The sequence below is a fragment of the Sapajus apella genome, unplaced genomic scaffold (assembly GCF_009761245.1).
Source record: "Sapajus apella isolate SASKATOON/1434 unplaced genomic scaffold, GSC_monkey_1.0 scaffold2, whole genome shotgun sequence".
NCBI classification, from domain to species: Eukaryota; Metazoa; Chordata; class Mammalia; order Primates; family Cebidae; genus Sapajus; species Sapajus apella.
This window is the reverse complement of record NW_022436942.1, coordinates 83,140,020-83,147,707: the sequence shown is the minus strand read 5'-3', so window position 1 is coordinate 83,147,707 and position 7,688 is coordinate 83,140,020.

The window sequence follows — 7,688 nt, the reverse complement described above, 5'->3', positions numbered from 1 at the left end:
GTAGTACATGCTAGTGGTCCCAGCTGCTCAGGAGGCTAAGGTGGGAGGATTGCTGGGGCCTTGGGAGGTCAAGGTTGAGTGAGCTGCGATTGTGCCCCACACTCCAGCTTGGGTGACAGAGCCAGACCCTGTCTCAAAAGAAAAATACAATCTGTCGTGGGTTGAACTGTGTTCCCCAAACAGAAATGCTGAAGCCCCAGCCTCAGAATGTGACTCCATTTGGAAGTAGGGTGATTGCAGATGAGCTGAGATGGCGTCCTTCTGGAGTAGGTTAGCCCTGAATCCAACAGGACTGGTGTCCTTATAAGAGCAGAGCCATCTCGTAACCACACATGTACATGGGAAAGACGGGGTCAGACATGGGGAAGTTGGTCCCAGGACTGCAGAGGCGTCTGCATGCCAAGGAGCCTAAGCGTTGCTGAGGCCGGAAGCAAAAGGGAAGGAGCCTCAGAGCCTTCAGAGGGAGCGCGGCCCTGGAGACAGCTCCGTCTCACACTTCTGGCCTCCGGAACTTCCAGGGAGTAAACTTTCTGTTTATTTATTTATTTGTTTTTTTTTTTTTTTTTTTTTTTTTTTTTTTTTTTTTTTGAGACAGAGTTTCACTCATGTTACCCAGGTTGGAGTGCAATGGCGCGATCTCGGCTCACCGCAACCTCCGCCTCCCGGGTTCAGGCAATTCTCCTGCCTCAGCCTCCTGAGTAGCTGGGATTACAGGCACGCGCCACCATGCCCAGCTAATTTTTTGTATTTTTAGTAGAGACGGGGTTTCACCGTGTTGACCAGGATGGTCTCGATCTCTTGACCTCGTGATCCACCCGCCTCGGCCTCCCAAAATGCTGGGATTACAGGCTTGAGCCACCGCGCCCGGCCATATTTGTATTTTTTTGAGACAAGATCTCACTCTGTCACCCAGGCTGGAATGCAGTGGCACAATCTCGGCTCACTGCAGCCTCAATTTACCTGGGTTGGATGATCCTCCCACCTCAGCCTCCCAAGTAGCTGGGAGTACAGCCATGCACCTCCACACCCGGGTACATTTTGTATTGTTTGTAGAGATGGGGTTTCACCTTGTTGCCCAGGCTGCCCCTGAACTCCTGGACTCAAGCGATCCTCCTGCCTCAGCCTCCCCAAGTCCTGGGATTGCAGGCGTGAGCCACTGCGCCCGGCTTTCTGTTGCTTTCAGCCGCCCAGGTTGTGGTGCTTTGTACGGCAACCCTAGCAAACGAACTCTATATCTATTCGCAATTGTTTGATAAATTAAAACAAAAACAATTCTCGAAAGCATCTCTTCTCGCTTCCTTCCTGTGCCTGGGTTGGGTGGGGAGCGTGTCGAGCCCCCCAGCGGAGACCAGTCAGTTGCAGTTGGCCTGCGAAGGTGTTTGGACTTTGTCCTGCAGGCCACGAGAGGCCACTGGAGAGTCTGCGCTGGGGTGTGACAATTTCCGAGGTGTTTTAGGAAGCTCAGCCTGCCTGCGGGTGCAGGGGAAGGGAGGAGGGGAGAGGGTTCTGGCCAGTCAGTGGATTGGAGCTGTCATCCAGGCAGGAGATGGTGTGGCCTGGATCAGCCGTTCTCAAAGTGTGGTCTCCAGACCAGCAGTGCCAGCATCCCCGGGAAACTTGCTGAAAATGCAGTGATCAGGCCCACGCAGCCCTACTGAATCAGGCACGCCAGGGGCGGGGCCGGCCATCTGGGTTTCACAAACCCTCCAGGTGGCTCTGCTGTTTGCTAAACGAACAGGGTGGAGAGGGTGTGCCAGTCCCTCGGGGCTTCGGGACAGAGGACCACCGACTGTGTGACTTAGAACAGCAGAAATGTATTTTCTACCTTTCTGGAGGCAGAAATCAGAAATGAAAGCCTCTGCAGAGCCCTCCGAAGCCTGGGGTGCAGGGAGCCTCCTTTGCCTCCTGTGACCTCTGGTGGCTGCCAGCAGCCCTCGGCATTTCTTGGCTTGCAGACACAGCACTGCTGTCTCTGCCTCCACAAGCACATGACATTGTGTATGTGCCTCTGTGAAAACATGTCCCTCTTCTTCTTCTTCTTCTTCTTTTTTTTTGAGAGAGTTTTGCTCTTGTTGCCCAGGCTGGGGTGCAGCGTCATGATCTCAGCTCACTGCAACCTCCGCCTCCCGAATTCAAGTGATTCTCCAGCCTTAACTTCTTGAGTAGTTGGGATTACAGGTGCCGGCCACCACACCCACGTAATTTTTTGTATTTTTAGTAGAGACGGGGTTTCGCCATGTTGGGTAGGCTGGTCTCAAACTAGTGATCCTCCTGCCTCCGCTTCTCAAAGTGCTGGGATTACAGGCATGAGCCACTGTGCCCGGCCTGATGTCCCTGTTTTTTTTTTTTTTTTTTTTTTTTTGTTGTTTTTTTTCTGAGATGGAGTCTCACTCTGTCGTCAGGCTGGAGTGCAGTGGCACTATCTTGGCTCACTGCAACCTCCGCCTCTCAGGTTCAAGCAATTTTCCTGCCTCAGTCTCCTCAGTAGCTGGGACGACAGGCGTGTGCCACCACGTCCAGCTAACTTTTGTATTTTTAGTAGAGATGGGGTTTCACCATTTGTCTAGGCTGCTCTCTATCTCTTGACCTCATGATCTGCCCGTCTCAGCCTCCCAAAGTGCTGGGATTACAGGTGTGAGCCACCGCACACAGCCAATGTCCCTGGTCTCATAAGGACAGCAGTCCTGTTGGATTAGGTCTGCCCGAATCCTGCAGACTCTATTCTGGATTTAATGCCATCTGCAAGGACCCTATTTCCAAATAAGGCTGATTCACAAGGACCAGGGGCTAGGATTTGGACATATCTTTTTTGGAGGGGACACAATGCTACCCACCTCTGATGGAGAGAAGTGAAAGGTTGCAACAAATCTCAAAACAAGAGAAATATTAGTGATTAGATGGGGGGAGTGGAAGCAGAATGAAAAGAGAAAGAATTCAAATGCCCTGCTATTGTTGCATAAATAACAAAGCTGGCGTAACCCTGGTGTCCTTTTTCTCGAAGAGGGACATCCTCAGGCTAGTATATCAGGAAGTTTATCCTAAGTTCCTGCTACTGGTAAACACATTGCTGAAATAAACTCCTTCTCACCTGACGACCTCTCACTCTCTTCCCTGCGGGGCGGGTCTGGGGAGGGAGGAGCGAGCAAGGCCGCCTCTCCACTCACGCATGGAGCCAGGGTGAGATCGTGCTAACTCTTGCTGAAGGGAACACTTTAGAGCCAAGTTCAAGTTCAAGGTCCCACGATCTGGGCATCTGAAGCTGCTCCAGCTCTCAGCTGCCCCGAGGGAAAAGATGGTCTCAGAGAGAGAGCCTTAGGACCTGTCTCGGTGAGAAGCCAGGCAGCCCGTACGCGTGGGAGCGCCTCCTTCTGACACCAGACTTGGCTGAAAGCACTTGACCTTCTGGAAGATTCTGTTCCATGCATCACTCAAGAGTAAGTCAGAAGCTCATAGAGGGTTTGTGGAAATGCAGATTCCTGGGCCTTACTCCCCAGTGTCTGAGTCACTGGTCTGGGGTGAGGACTCAGAATCTGCTTTCCTTTCTTCCTTTTTTTTTTTTTTTTTTGAGACAGGCTCCTGCTCTGTTGCCCAGGCTGGAAGGCAGTGGTGTGCACATGGCTCACTGTAGCCTTGACCTCTCGGGATCAAGGTATCCTCCCACCTCAGCCTCCTGAGTAGCTTTGGCTATACGCACTTGCCACCACCATGCCTGGCTAATTGAAAAAATTTTTTTGTAGAGATGGAATCTCACTATTGTCCAGGTTGGTCTCAGACTCCTGGGCTCGAGCTATTCTCCAGCCTTGGCCTCCCAAAGTGCTGGGATTACAGGCGTAAGCCATCACTCCCGGCCTGAGAACCTGCATTTCTATCACATTTCCAGGTGGCTGCTGCTCTGGAGGACAACTGAGGCCATGATGAACAGCTCTCAGCCTGGTGTGCTCACGAGAGCCACACGGGGAGTTTCAATACACACCAACCCCTGTGCTGGACCCAGACCCTGGAAGACCGCCAAGGACAGGCCCCCAGGGCGTTCTAATCACTGGCCAAAGTGGGGGTGCACAGCCCAACTCCTTCTCACCCATCAATGCCACTTCAGATACCACTTCTTCAGCAAGGCTTTCCTGACTTCCTTCAGTGGGATTAGGCCCCCTCATTCATTCATTCATTCATTTATTCCACAAAGCATCATGCCCCTTTGTGTGCACCAGGCCCTGTGCTGGTGCTGGAGGTTCAGCTGTGAGGTCAGGTAAGGGTTTTGCCGTGTGGTGTTTCTCTACAAAAACATGGAGGAAACAAGTGGTGAAAAGTCAGGACAGACAATGTCAGGGTGTGATGAAAATAAAGCAGGACAATAAAAAGAGCATAATTTAATTAATTCATTAATTAATTGGAGACAGGGTCTCACTCTATTGGCCAGACTGGAGTGCAGTGGCACAATCATGGCTCACTGCAGCCTTGAACTCCCAGATTCAAGCAATCCTCTCGCCTCAGCCTCCAGAGCAGCTGGGACTACAGACACACCTACCATGCCCGGTTAATTTTTTTTTTGACACAGAGTCCCACTCTGTTGCCCAGGCTGGAGTGCAGTGGTGCGATCTCGGCTCATTGAAATCTCCGCTTCCTGGGTTCAAGTGATCTCCTGCCTCAGTCTCCCCAGTAGCTGGGATTACAAGTGTACACCACACCTGGCTAATTTTTGTATTTTTAGTAGAGGTTGGTTTTACCATTTTGTCCAAGATGGTTTTGATCTCCTGACCTTAAGTGATCCATCTGTCTTGGCCTCGCAAAGTGCTGGGATCACAGGTGTGAGCCACTGCTCCAGGGAAGAGCGCCACTTCAGATGGGCTTGTTGAGGAAGGCCTCTTTGAGGAAATGACGCTGGAGCTGTACCTCAAAAAAGCTTCCATGAGGCCGGGCGCGGTGGCTCAAGCCTGTAATCCCAGCACTTTGGGAGACCGAGGCGGGTGGATCACGAGGTCAAGAGATCGAGACCATCCTGGTCAACTTGGTGAAACCCCGTCTCTACTAAAAATACAAAAAATTAGCTGGGCATGGTGGCACGTGCCTGTAATCCCAGCTACTCAGGAGGCTGAGGCAGGAGAATTGCCTGAACCCAGGAGGCGGAGGCTGCGGTGAGCCGAGATCACGCCATTGCACTCCAGCCTGGGTAACGAGAGCGAAACTCCGTCCCAAAAAAAAAAAAAAAGCTTCCACGGAGGCCTCCCAATTTTTTTGAGACAGAGTCTCACTCTGTCGCCAGGCTGGAGTGCAGCGGCATGATCTTGGCTCACTGCAACCTCCGCCTCTTGGATTCAAGCAATTCTCCTGCCTTAGCTCCCGAGTAGCTGGGTCTACAGCCATGCCCTGCTAAATTTTGTATTTTTCATAGAGATAGGGTTTCACCATGTTGGCCAGGATGGTCTTGATCTCTTGACCTTGTGATCTGCCCGCCTTGACCTCCCAAAGTGCTGGGATTACAGGTGTGAGCCACTGCACCTGGACCTATGGAACCTTTTTAAACAAGAAGAGCGTTTGAAGCGGGGAGCAGAGCCTGTGCTGAGGTCCTGTGGTGGGCATGGGTTGACTGCATGGGAAGGTCTGAAGGAAGCCAGGGTGGCTGCATCCCAAGGAGCCAAGAGGGAGGCGGAGGAGGGCGGCCCAGGGGAGGACCTGGAGTTTGTGCCTTGCAACAGGAAACCCACAGAGAGCTGAAGCAGGGAGTAACACAATCCCTCTTGTTTTGGAAAAGGTCCACCCTGCGGCCCTGTAATGCGCCCTTGCCGAGATGGATTCCTCTCCCTGAGAGCGTTTTTCTCAGGTGTCACTGCAGACTCATTGGTGTGAGAGGAGTATGTTTGTCCCGCTGGTGTGTGGTCTTTATGAGAAGGTGATGAATGTGGCCGTGCTCATGGGAAACAGCACAGTCTGACAGAGCCAGCTGCGGTGGCGTGTGCCTGCCGCCTCAGCTCCTAGGGAGGCTGAGGGAGGGCCACTTGAGTCCAGGAGTTTGAGGCTGCAGTGAGCTATGATCACACTCCTGTGCTCTAGCCTGGGTGACAGAGCAGGACCTTGTCTCTGAAAAGAAGTCTGACAAATGACCCTGTGAGTGTGTATCCAGTGGTCCTCCTTGGCACTGCCCCATCCCTGCCCAAACAGGAAGCTCAGCCAGCACCAGATATGCCCAGAAAGGTACCGCTGCCCAGTGTTTTCCAAAGAATATTTTTGTTTTTTTCTTTTCTTTTTTTTTTTTTTTTTCTGGAGGCTGAGTCTCACTCTGTCTCTCAGGCTGGAATGCAGTGACACAATCTCGGCTCACCGGGTTCAAGGAATTCTCTTGCCTCAGCCTCTGAAGTAGCTGGGATTACAGGGGCCCAGCATCATGCCTGGCTAATTTTTGGATTTTAATCAGAGACGGGATTTCACCATGTTGGCCAGGCTAGTCTCAAACTCCTGACCTTAAGTGATCCGGTCGCCTTGGCCTCCTAATATGCTGGGATTACAGGCATGAACTACCATACCCGGCCCTTTTTTTTCCCTTGTTTGAGATAGGGTTTCGTTCTGCTCCCCAGGCTGGACTGCAGTGGTGTGATCATGACTCATTGCAGCCTTAACTTCCTGGGCTCAAGCAATCCTCCCACCTCAGCCTCCGGAGTTGCTGGGACTACAGGAATGACAGCCGCCACGCCCAGCGAATTTTTGTTTGTAGAGACAGGATTTCACCCTGTTGCCTAAGCTGGTCTTGAACTCCTGAGCTCAAGTAATCCTCCCGCCTCGGCCTTCCGAAGCGTTGGGATTACAGCCGTGAGCTACTCTGCCTGGCCCAAAGAATATTTTTGGAAGCTGCTTCTCCGTGGGCGCGAGTCATGGCTGCAGCCTGTCAACAGTTCCCACTCAGGAGAGAAACTGGCAGCTTTGCGGTTCTGCATTGAGGGGCAAGGGCCTCTCCTCATCTCCAGTGTTCTTGGTGCCCACGCTGGTTTCAGGAAGGCGCCTCCTGCCTGGCTGCATGGCAGCTGGCCTCTCGGATGCTGGGGAGGGCATCCCTGGGCCCTGGGCAGAGCGGGTGGGTGTTGGAGAGGAGGGGCTGGTGGCGAGAGCTGCGGTTTTGTGGGCAGGAAGGAAAATGCTGCTCCCAAGGAAGCGTGGAAGACAGATGAGGACTCGCTGCACACGGAGCCCCTGGGTCAGGCTGAAGTGTGAAAACTCAACTTTCACTTAAAAAGCCTGTGTGCTTCCAGCCCAAGTATGGTGAGAGGTGAGGCGGTTCTCTTGGGTTAGGAAGGGAAGCTCGAAAACTCATCTCTGATCCCAACAAAGCAGCTCTTAGACACTGGGCCTGGGAACACAAGCCTGAAGAAAGAGGGAGAGGCCGGGTGCGGTGGCTCACGCCTGGAATCCCAGCACTTTGGGAGGCCGAGGCCGGTGGATCACAAGGTCAGGAGTTCAAGACCAGCCTGGACAAGATGGTGAAACCCTGTCTCTACTAAAAATACAAAAATTAGCCAGGTGTGGAGACGGGCACCTGTAATCCCAGCTACTTGGGAGGCTGAGGCAGAGAACTGCTTGAACCCAGGAGGCAGAGGTTGCAGTGAACCGAGATCACGCCACTGCACTCCAGCTTGGGCGACAGGGCGAGACTCTGTCTCACAAAAAAAAAAAAAAAAAAAAAAAAAGAAAAACAATAACCA